The following is an 11,685-nucleotide window of genomic DNA, read 5'->3' on the forward strand; positions in this document are numbered from 1 at the left end:
ACCTTTAAACAATTCAAAAGCTATTATCTCTTATTTGTGTCAATGTTTTATAGCTCATGAGGAAGTATGTGGTGTTTTATCTTTCGATCTTGTCATTTACTTTTGACAGACTTTCAAAATGGACTAGTGGCTTCATCCGCTTATCCAATAATTTTGCAAAAAGAGCTGGCGCGGGGTTCCCAGCCCCCAATTAATCAACTTTCATTAATAATTCTCTTCACATGTTTTGCTCTGATTCATCAGTAAGCAACTTAATTTTGCAAATAGACTCTCCTTCATGGTATGTGAATGTTGGAAGGCACCCGAGGATTCGGTTAGCCATGGCTTGTGTAAGCAAAAGGTTGGGAGGAGTGTCAACCATAAATAAAACTAAAATACATGTGTAAACAAAAGAGAAGAGGGATGATCTACCTTGCTGGTAGAGATAACGTCCTTCATGGGAGCCGCTCTTGAAAGTCTGGTTGATGAGGTAGTTAGAGTGCCCACTATCATTCGTTGACAACAACAAACACCTCTCAAAATTTTACTTTTATGCTCTCTATATGATTTCAAAACTTAAAAAGCTCTAGCACATGATTTAATCCCTGCTTCCCTCTGCGAAGGGCCATTCTTTTACTTTATGTTGAGTCAGTTTACCTACTTCCTTCCATCTTAGAAGCAAACACTTGTGTCAACTGTGCATTGATTCTTACATACTTGCTTATTTGCATTCATCATATTACTTTATGTTGACAATTATCCATGAGATATGCATGTTGAAAGTTGAAAGCAACTGCTGAAACTTAGATCTTCCTCTGTGTTGCTTCAATGCCTTTACTTTGAATTTATTGCTTTATGAGTTAACTCTTATGCAAGACTTTTGATGCTTGTCTTGAAAGTACTATTCATGAAAAGTTTTGCTATTTGTTATCTATTTGTTAGCAACTATAGATCATTGCCTTGAGTCACTGCATTCATCTCATATGCTTTATAATAGGATGATCAAGATTATGTAAGTAGCATGTCACTACAGAAATTATTCTTTTTATCGTTTACCTACTCGAGGCGGCAGAACTAAGCTTGGGGATGCTGATACGTCTCCAACGTACCTATAATTTCTGATGTTCCATGCTTGTTTTATGACAATACTTACATGTTTTGCTTGCACTTTATAATGTTTTTATGCATTTTCCGGAACTAACCTATTAACGAGATGCCGAAGTGCCAGTTCCTGTTTTCTGCTGTTTTTGGTTCCAGAAAGGCTGTTTGGGCAATATTCTCGGAATTCGACGAAACGAAGACCCAACATCTTATTTTTCCCGGAAGCATCCAGAACACCGAAGGAGAGTCGGAGAGGGGCCAGGGGGCCACCACACAACATGGCGGCGCGGCCCCAGGCCTGGCCGCACCGGCCTACTGTGAGGGGGGCACAGGCACCCTCCGACTCCGACTCTTCGCCTATTTAAGTCGTCCTGACCTAAAACATCGATACCGATTGACGAAACTCCAGAAAGACTCCAGGGGCGCCGCCACCATCGCGAAACTCCAATTCGGGGGACAGAAGTCTCTGTTCCGGCACCCTGCCGGGACGGGGAAGTGCCCCCCGGAAGCCATCTCCATCAACGCCACCGCCTCCATCATGCTCCGTGAGTAGTTCCCCCATGGACTACGGGTTCTAGCTGTAGCTAGTTGGTATTCTCTCCTCCATGTACTTCAATATAATGATCTCATGAGCTGCCTTACATGATTGAGATTCATATGATGTAATCGGTGTTGTGTTTGTTGGGATCCGATGGATTGTTACATTATGATTAGTCTATCTATAAAGTTTATGAAGTTATTGTTGCTGCAATCTTGTTGTGTTTAATGCTTGTCACTAGGGGCCGAGTGGCATGATCTTAGATTTAAGCTCTATACTTATTGCTTAGATTGTATCTACAAGTTGTATGCACATGTCTATGTCCGGAACCAAAGGTCCCAAAGTGACAGAAATTGGGACAACTGGAGGGGAAGGCTTAGATATGAGGATCACATGTTTTCACGGAGTGTTAATGCTTTGCTCCGGTGCTCTATTAAAAGGAGTACCTTAATTTCCAGTAGATTCCCTAGAGGCCCGGTTGCCACCGGCTGGTAGGACAAAAGATGTTATGCAAGTTTCTCATTGCGAGCACGTATGACTATATATGGAAAACATGCCTACATGATTAATAATCTTGATGTTCTGTCTTAATGCTATTTCAATCCTATCAATTGCCCAACTGTAATTTGTTCACCCAACACTTGTTATTGGAGAGTTACCACTAGTGTAGATAGCTGGGAACCCCGGTCCATCTCTCATCATCATATACTCGTTCTATATGTCATTGGAAGTAGTATCAACTATTTTCTGGTGCCATTGCTCTTATATTACTGCTACTGCTGCTTTCTTTGTATTCTGTTACCTCTTTGCTCTCATATTACTGCTGCTTTCACATCACCCCTGTTACTAGTGCTTTTCCAGGTGCAGCTGAATTGACAACTCAGTTGTTAAGGCTTATAAGTATTCTTTACCTCCCCTTGTGTCGAATCAATAAATTTGGGTTTTACTTTCCTCGAAGACTGTTGCGATCCCCTATACTTGTGGGTTATCATGGCGCATGTGGCAGATGCGCCACAGAATTCTCTTCCCTCATGTGCAGTGCTGGACCCCGTGTGGGCCTATTCTGTGGCGCATCCGTCCACATGTACCACAGAAAGGCAAAGTTCTGTGACGCACCAATCCTACATGCGCCACAGAAAGTACAAATTTCTCGGGCGCATATTTTTGGTGCGCCACATAAATAATTTTTGTGGAGCATATATTTTACGTGCGCCATAGATGACATTCCTATCTATAATGGTTTTCCTACTAGTGGTGGGTTCGCTGTGGCGCCAAATTCTCCCTCCAGCAGGAGCAGCTGTGGAGGGTAGGCGATGACGCGACGAGCGAGCAATGCCGTCTTCTCGTCATGCTCCGTACGGAGAGGCGGCGCACGAGCATCGCCATAGGGGAGGCGACGATGGGGCGGGACCGTCGAACGCACCGCCGGCCGACCAGTAATAGGTTAGATAATCTAGGTGTTTTCTCAAACTTGTAAAATACAATACATTTAAATGCAAACATTTATTTTCATACAGTTTTATTAATTTGTGGCCTCTAATTAGAGTGCACGACTAGACACCGACATCCCTAAGACATGGTGCCAATCGTCCCTAAAATACGGTGCCAAGCAATAATGTCCCCAAAGCTTGATCCGCCACGATGCTGGAGACGCTACTGGAGATGCCGTGAGTGCTCTATGTGGGTGCCCATGTCCAATATCACGTCACGGAGAAAGTTTCATGTGAGCGGCAAAGAAATATAATGGAGTATGAACCGAAGAGAGGCTAGTCAACCATCATTCTTGTCCACCCACGTGAGAAAGCCTCTATCCTGTAGCATTGAAAGCGACTTGAGACAACTCTGAAAAGAAATGCGCGTACAGGCTCACGAAAATGGATACTCGTCTCTACATTTTTTTTAAAAAAAATTACTCGTCTCTACAGTTGATTGAACCTGGCGTCTACAGTACTTTTGATTGGATCGGTGACTGATAAGTTGTCGACGCCCGACGTCATCCGCGCATCGATCAAAGGCTCTCGGCGGCGGATCCAACGGTTGCGCGCCCGGCTGATGCTTCCACGCGAATCTAGCGTTCGCAGCTTTTACTGCTCTTCGCTTCATCGGCATGCCCTCCCCGGCTAACACACGACAGTGTCAGCGTTGCATGCCTGTGTATGACCCATGTTGCCATGTGGGTCACAACCGCGACAATAGCTAGGTAGGTCCAAGTGCGGGGAAATCGTTTTTTCTTTGGCTCGTAGCAATCGTTGGCGCAGATGTGGTTATGGAGATGTCGGCGCCTAACCGTTCACCCCGGCTTCCCATATACACTACCTTTTGTTATAATTAAATCTTATATAATAAGTGAATTACAATGATTTATTACAAGTTCAATAAATTAAGAAAATAATTAAAAATAACATAATAAACAAATAATTTAAATTCAACAAAGAGCACAAAAATTTCATAAGTTTGAATCACAATGATAGACAATAAACAAACTAGGCTGCTCCTTTAAATCTCTATAAATACACCACCAAATCATTTTTCTATTGGTGATAAGTATTTGTATCTTGAACATTTTTACACCTAACAAGAAAAGCTGCAAACGCGAGCTGACACCTGGTGATCACTATCTGGAGAGGATACATCCATTTATATGTGCTTAAGAAAGTCCCGCTCCCTCTTAATGATTATGTTGTACAAAATCATTCATGATCCTGCACATTGTCTCTGTTCAGTTTGAAGTAATCGATCTCCTCAAATTTTCGACAATCTTTAAAAAAAACTTCTTGCATATCCTATAACAGTGGTGGAGTATGACATCGCCGTGCAATTGATCTTCGACGAATTAGTTGACATAAAACATGTAGTATCCTTACATCCTGTACCGAAGGCAAACGGCTGACGGTGGAGAGGGGTGGATGCGGCGGCGATCTGAGGTGGGGTGGCAATTACGAGGTTAAACTTGCGAGATGGAAGGGATTTTATGCTAGTCTCGCCGACAAACCGGCCCGTGGCTTTATTCCGTTCATCCAGCGCCCCCTCTAGCACCCGTGGGTTAGGCTCAGCTTGGAAGCACCGAATTACTCATTAAACTGTAACGTGTGCTAATACAAAATTAGAACCGCCGACTGGACACCATTTTTCGCGCGGGAACCTTCCTAGCGCTTTACGTAGCCTTTAGAACCTAGAGTGGAGATGGTCTAATATGAATTCATGTGGAGGTTACCTGAGTCTTTGATTGTGTAACTCGTCATGCACGCGATGAAAAAGCAGGTACGGTGAAGACTGTAGATCATGCGCGTTGATGGATAATTGCGTTCTCCGTCCTGGGTTATTGCGGGCCACAGCAGATGATGTCAGTCAGTCAAACCAGATAAGCCAGGATTGACTGTCGCATGCCCACAACAGATCGCGTGACGTGCTCTCTACTCTTGAGAAATTGTTGTCAAATACTTGCGCGTGGTCAGTAGCTTGACTAGTTTTGGGCCGGTGCGTGAGCTGGAAATAAAAACAGGCGAATCCATTTTTATCTAATAAAAACGGATTAGCTAAGTCTCAGGTGAATGGGATTTTCTTATGTCTCAGTCGATCTGAGAACCGTTGGATCTCTTTTAGAGATTCGTGTAAACTATGTAGAAGGAAACAAATAGAGTTACATTGTCGTGTGCGAAATCAAACCAGAGTTCAGATGTAGAATTTTTGTGGGAACATTTTAATATATTGTGCGTTTTTTCGAGTTCGTATGCAACCAGAAATCCAGTTTGATGATTTTCTAACGTAATTTTGCAAAAAAAAAAATCGAAATTCATGTAAACTATAACGTGTGCTGAAACAAAATTAGAACCGCCGACTGGACACCATTTTTCGCGCGGGCACCTTCATGGCACTTTACGTAACCTTTAGAACCTTAAGTGGAGATGGTCTAATATGAATTCACGTGAAGGTTACCTGAGTCTTTGATTGTGTAACTTGTGATGCACGCGATGAAAAAGCAGGTATGGAGAAGACTGTAGATCATGCGCATTGATGGATAATTGCGTTCTCCGTCCTGCGTTGTCGCGGGCCCCAACTGATGAGGTCAGTTAATCGAACCAGATAAGGCAGGATTGATTGTCGCATGCCCACAGCTGATCGCGTGACGTGCTCGCTACTCTTGAGAAATTATTGTCAAATATTTGTGTGTGGTGAGTAGCATGACTAGTTTTGGGCGGTGCGTGAGCTGGAAATAAGAAACAGGCAAATCTGTTTTTATCTAATAAAATGGATTAGCTAAGTCTTAGGTGAATGTGATTTTCTTATGTCTCAGTCGATCTGAGAACCGTTGGATCTCTTTTAGAGATTCGTGCAAACTATGTAGAAGGAAACAAAAAAGAATTTTATTGCCGTGTTCGAAATCAAACCAGAATTCGGATGTAGAATTTTCGTGGGAATATATTGATATATTGTACTTTTTTTCGAGTTCGAATGCAACCATAAATCCAGTTTGATGATTTTCTAACGCAATTTTGCAAAAATATTCTAAATTTATGTAAATGCTAAAACGAAATTAGAACCGCCGACAGGACACCATTTTTCGCGCGGGCACCTTTGTAGCGCTTTACGGAGCCTTTAGAACCTAGAGTGGAGATGGTCTAATATGAATTCACGTGGAGGTTACCTGATTCTTTGATTGTGTAACTCGTCATGCACGTGACGAAAAAGCAGGTACGTAGAAGACTGTAGATCATGCGCGTTGATGGATAATTGCGTTCTCCGTCCTGGGTTGTCGCGGGCCACAACATATGAGGTCAGTCAGTCGAACCAGATAAGCCAGGATTGATTAACGCATGTCCACAGCAGATCGCATGACGTGCTCGCTATTTTTGAAAAATTATTGCCAAATACTTGTGCGTGGTCAGTAGCTTGACTAGTTTTGGCCTGGTGAGTGAGCTGGAAATAAGAAACAGGGAAATCTGTTTTTATCTAATAAAAACGGATTAGCTAAGTCTTAGGCGAATGGGATTTTCTTATGTCTCAGTCGATCTGAGAATCGTTGGATTTCTTTTAGAGATTCGTGCAAACTATGTAGAAGGAAATAAAAAGAGTTACATTATCGTGTGCGAAATCAAATCAGAAATCAGATGTAGAATTTTCGTGGGAATATTTTGATATATTCTGCGTTTTTTTCCGACTTAGTATGCAACTAGAAATCTAGTTTGATGATTTTCTAACGTAATTCTACAAAAAAAGTCGAAATTCATGTAAATTGTAACGTGTGCTAAAATGAAATTAGAACCGCCGACTGGACACCATTTTTCGCGCGGGCACCTTCGTAGCGCTTTACAGAGCCTTTAGAACCTAGAGTGGAGATGATCTAATATGAATTCACGTGGAGGTTACCTGAGTCTCTGATTGTGTAACTCGTCATGCACGCGACGAAAAAGCAGGTACGGAGAAGACTGTAGATCATGCGCGTTGATAGATAATTGAATTCTCCGTCCTGGGTTGTCGCGGGCCACAGCAGATGAGGTCAGTCAGTCGAACCAGATAAGCTAGGATTGATTGTCGCATGCCCACAGCAGATCGCGTGACATGCTTGCTACTCTTGAAAAATTGTTGTCAAATACTTGCGCGTGGTCAGTAGCTTGACTAGTTTTGGGCCGGAGCGTGAGCTGGAAATAAGAAACATGGAAATCCATTTTTATCTAATAAAAACAGATTAGCTAAGTCTTAGGAGAATGAGATTTTCTTATGTCTCAGTCGATATGAGAACCGTTGGATTTTTTTAGAGATTCGTGCAAACTACGTAGAAGGAAATAAAAAGAGTTACATTGTCGTGTGCGAAATCAAACCAGAATTTGGATGTAGAATTTTTGTGGGAACATTTTGATATATTGTGCATTTTTTTTCAAGTTCGTATGCAACCAGAAATTCAGTTTAATGATTTTCTAACGCAATTTTTCAAAAAATTGAAATTCATGTAAACTGTAACCTGTGCTAAAACGAAATTAGAACCGCCAACTGGACACCATTTTTCGCGCGGGCCCCTTCGTAGCGCTTTACGGAGCCTTTAGAACCTAGGGTGGAGATGGTCTAATATGAATTCACGTGCAGGTTACCTGAGTCTTTGATTGTGTAACTCGTCATGTACGCGACGAAAAAGCAGGTACGAAGAAGACGGTAGATCATGCGCATTGATGGATAATTGCGTTCTCCGTCTTGGGTTGTTGCGGGCCACAGCAGATAAGGTCAGTCAGTCAAACCAGATAAGCCAGGATTGATTGTCGCATGCCCAAAGCAAATCGCATGACATGCTCGCTACTCTTGAGAAATTGTTGTCAAATACTTACGCGTGGTCAGTAGCTTGACTAGTTTTAGGCCGGTGCGTGAGCTGGAAGTAAGAAACATGCAAATCTGTTTTTATCTAATAAAACCGAATTAGCTAAGTCTCAGGTGAATGAAATTTTCTTATGTCTCAGTCGATCTGAGAACCGTTGGATCTCTTTTAGAGATTCGTGCAAACTATGTAAAAGGAAACAAAAAAGAGTTGCATTGTCGTGTGCAAAATCAAAACAGAATTCAGATGTAGAATTTTCGTGGGAACATTTTGATATATTGTACTTTTTTTTAGAGTTCGTATGCAATCAGAAATCCAGTTTGATGATTTTCTAACGCAATTTTGCAAAAAAAATCGAAATTCATGTTAACTGTAACGCGTGCTAAAACGAAATTAGAACCGCCGACTGGACACCATTTTTCGCGCGGGCACCTTCGTATCGCTTTACGGAGTCTTTAGAACCTAGAGTGGAGATGGTCTAATATGAATTCACGTGGAGGTTACTTGAGTCTTTGATTGTGTAACTCGTCATGCACGCGACGAAAAAGCAGGTACGGAGAAGACTATAGATCATACGCGTTGATGGATAATTGCGTTCTCCGTCCGGGGTAGTCGCGGGCCACAGCAGATGAGGTTAGTCACTCGAACCAGATAAGCCAGGATTGATTGTCGCATGCCCACAGCAGATCACGTGACGTGCTCGCTACTCTTGAAAAATTGTTGTCAAATACTTGCGCGTGGTCAGTAGCTTGACTAATTTTGGGCCGGTGCGTGAGCTGAGAATAAGAAACAGGCAAATCTGTTTTTATCTAATTAAAACGGATTAGGTAAGTCTCAGGTGAATGAGATTTTCTTATGTCTTAGTCGATCTGAGAACCGTTGGATCTCTTTTAGAGATTCGTGCAAACTATGTGGAAGGAAACAAAAGGAGTTACATTGTCGTGTGCGAAATCATAGCAGAATTCAGATGTAGAATTTCCGTGGGAACATTTTGATATATTGTGCATTTTTTCAATTTCGTATGCAAACAGAAATCCAGTTTGATGATTTTCTAATGAAATTTTGCAAAAAAAAAGTCAAAATTCATGTAATCTGTAACGTGTGCTAAAACGAAATTAGAACCTCCGACTGAACACCATTTTTTGCGCGAGCACCTTCGTAGCGCTTTACGGATCCTTTAGAACCTAGAGTGGAGATGGTCTAATATGAATTCACGTGGAGGTTACATGAGTCTTTGATTTTGTAACTCGTCATGCACGCGACAAAAAAGTAGGTACGGAGAAGACTGTAGATCATGCGCGTTGATGGATAATTGCGTTCTCCGTCCTGGGTTGTCGCGGGCCACAGAAGATGAGGTTGGTCAGTCGAACCGGATAAGCCAGGATTGATTGTCGCATGCCCAGAGCAGATCGCGTGATTTGCTGGCTACTCTTGAGAAATTGTTGTCAAATACTTGCGCGTTGTTAGTACCTTGACTAGTTTTGGGCCGGTGCGTGAGCTGGAAATAAAAAATAGGCAACTCTGTTTTTATCTAATAAAAACAGATTAGCTAAGTCTCAGGTGAATGTGATTTTCTTATGACTCAGTCGATCTGAGAATAGTTGGATCTCTTTTAGAGATTCGTGCAAACTATGTAGAAGGAAACTAAAAGAGTTACATTGCCGTGTGCGAAATCAAACCAGAATTCGAATGTAGAATTTTCGTGGGAACATTTTGATATATTATGCATTTTTTTTCCAAGTTCGTATGCAACCAGAAATCCAGTTTGATGATTATCTAATGCAATTTTGCAAAAAAAAAGTCGAAATTCATGTTTGTTAATTTTCAGTGGTGCTAGATGACATAATAAATGGGCACCTCGGAGAATTTTATTTTTTGAAATTTCTATCTATTTCTTTTTTATTTTACAGTGCTAAAAAGGCGATCCACAGGGAGAGGGGTGTGGAGTTGCATGGGGAGAAAAAAGCCTGCAAATTTCTGTGACGCATATGCCTACATGCGCCACAGAAAGATGAACATCTATAGCGCATGTGGGTATATGCGTCACAGAAAGTCAAAATTATGTGGCGCATGTGGCAGATGCGCCACAGAATTCTCTTCCCCCATGTGCAGTGTTGTACCTCGCGTGGGCCCCACGGAGATTCTGTGGCGCATCCGTCCACATGCGCCACAGAAAGGCAAAGTTCTGTGGCGCACCAATCCTACATTCGCCACAGAAAGTACAAATTTCTGTGGCGCATATTTTTGGTGCGCCACCAAAATAGTTTTTGTGGAGCATATTTTTTACGTGCGCCACATATGTCATTTTACGTATAATGATTTTACTACTAGTGGTGGGTTCGCTGTGGCGCCAAATTCTCCCTCCAGCAGGAGCAGATGTGGAGGGTAGGCGATGAGGCGACGAACGAGCAGCGGCGTCTTCTCATCATGCTCCGTACGGAGACGCGGCGCACGAGCATCGCCATAGGGGAGGCGACGACGGGGCGGCGCCGTCGAACGCACCACCGGCGGGCCAGTAATAGGTTAGATAATCTAGCCGTTTTCTCAAACTTGTAAAATATAATAAATTTAAATGCAAACATTTATTTTCATACAATTTTATTGATTTGTGGCCTCTAATTAGAGTGCGCGACTAGACATCGACATCCCTAAGACACGGTGCCAATCGTCCCTAAAATACGGTGCCAAGCAATAATGTCCCCAAAGCTTGATCCGCCACGATACTGGAGACACGATTGGAGATGCCGTGAGTGCTCTATGTGGGTGCTCATGTCCAATATCACGTCACGGAGAACGTTTCCTGTGAGCGGCAAAGAGATATAATGGAGTATGAACCGAAGAGAGGCTAGTCAAGCATCATTCTTGTCCACCCACATGAGAAAGCCTCTATCATGTAGCACTGAAAGCGACTTGAGACAACTCTGAAAAGAAATGCGCGCACAGTCTCACGAAAATGGATACTCGTCTCTAACGTTTTCTTTTGAAAATACTCGTCTCTACAGTTGATTGAACCCGACGTCTACAGTACTTTTGATTGGACCGGTGACTGATAAGTTGTCGACGCCCCACGTCGCCTGCGCATCGATCAAAGGCTCTCGGCGCTACATCCAACGGCTGCGGGCCCGGCTGATGCTTCCACGCGAGTCTAGCATTCGCAGATTTTACCGCTATTCGCTTCACCGGCATGCCCTCCCCGGCTGATACACGACAGCGTCAGCGTTGCATGCCTGTGTATGACCCATGTTGCCACGTGGGTCACAACCGCGACAATAGCTAGATAGGTCCAAGTGCGGGGAAACCGTTTTTTCTTTGGCTCGTAGCAATCGTTGGTGCAGATGTCGTAACGGGAGATGTCAGTGCCTAACCGTTCACCCATACGACTTCCCATATACACTACCTTTTGTTATAATTAAATCTTATATAATAAGTGAACTACAATGATTTATTACAAGTTCACTAAATTAAGAAAATAATTAAAAATAACATAATAAACAAATAATTTAAATTCAACAAAGAACACAAAAAAATTATAAGTTTGAATCACAATGACAGACAATAAACAAACTGGGATGCTCCTTTAAACCTCTATAAATACGCCATCAGATCATCTTTCTATTGGTGATACGTATTTGTATCTTGAACATTTTGACACCTAACAAGAAAAGCTGCAAACGCGAGCTGACACCTGGTGATCACTATCTGGAAGAGGATACATCCATTTATATGTGCTTCAGAAAGTCCCGCTCCCTCTTAATGATTATGT

This window comes from Lolium perenne, chromosome 7 (assembly GCF_019359855.2).
Source record: "Lolium perenne isolate Kyuss_39 chromosome 7, Kyuss_2.0, whole genome shotgun sequence".
NCBI classification, from domain to species: domain Eukaryota; kingdom Viridiplantae; phylum Streptophyta; class Magnoliopsida; order Poales; family Poaceae; genus Lolium; species Lolium perenne.